Source organism: Penaeus monodon, chromosome 28 (assembly GCF_015228065.2).
Source record: "Penaeus monodon isolate SGIC_2016 chromosome 28, NSTDA_Pmon_1, whole genome shotgun sequence".
NCBI classification, from domain to species: domain Eukaryota; kingdom Metazoa; phylum Arthropoda; class Malacostraca; order Decapoda; family Penaeidae; genus Penaeus; species Penaeus monodon.
Window position 1 is genome coordinate 29,814,526 of NC_051413.1, and position 463 is coordinate 29,814,988.

A 463-nucleotide genomic window follows, 5' to 3' on the forward strand; every position below is an offset into this window, starting at 1 on the left:
AACATCCTAACATCCCCAGAAACCTCCGACAGGGAATTCTGTATTCAAATGAGCAGCATTCTGTCCAACGGAGTGACCGTGTGTTGGCGAGGGTGTGATGGGGGAGGGGGAGGGGGGAGGATGATAGAGTGGGGAAGGGGGAGGAGGGGGAGGGGGTGAAAGAGTGGGGAGGAAAGGGAGTGGGGATGGAGTCAAGGGAGGGGGGCGGCAGTGGAGGGGGGGTTGAAGGGATGATAAGGTAGAAGTGGGAGGCGAAAGGTAAGGGATAGGGAGGGGAGAGGGGAGGGTAGTAGGGGAGAGGGGAGGGTAGTAGGGGTGAGGGAGGGATTAGGCAGAAGGGTGATGGGGCGATGAGAGGCGGTGGGTGGGCGGATTGGGCTGGACATTCGAGTGGCGGCGTGTTCGTGGGATGTTTTCCCTCGAGGCATGCTAATGGGCGGCCTGGAGTCCTTACACGCCCCGC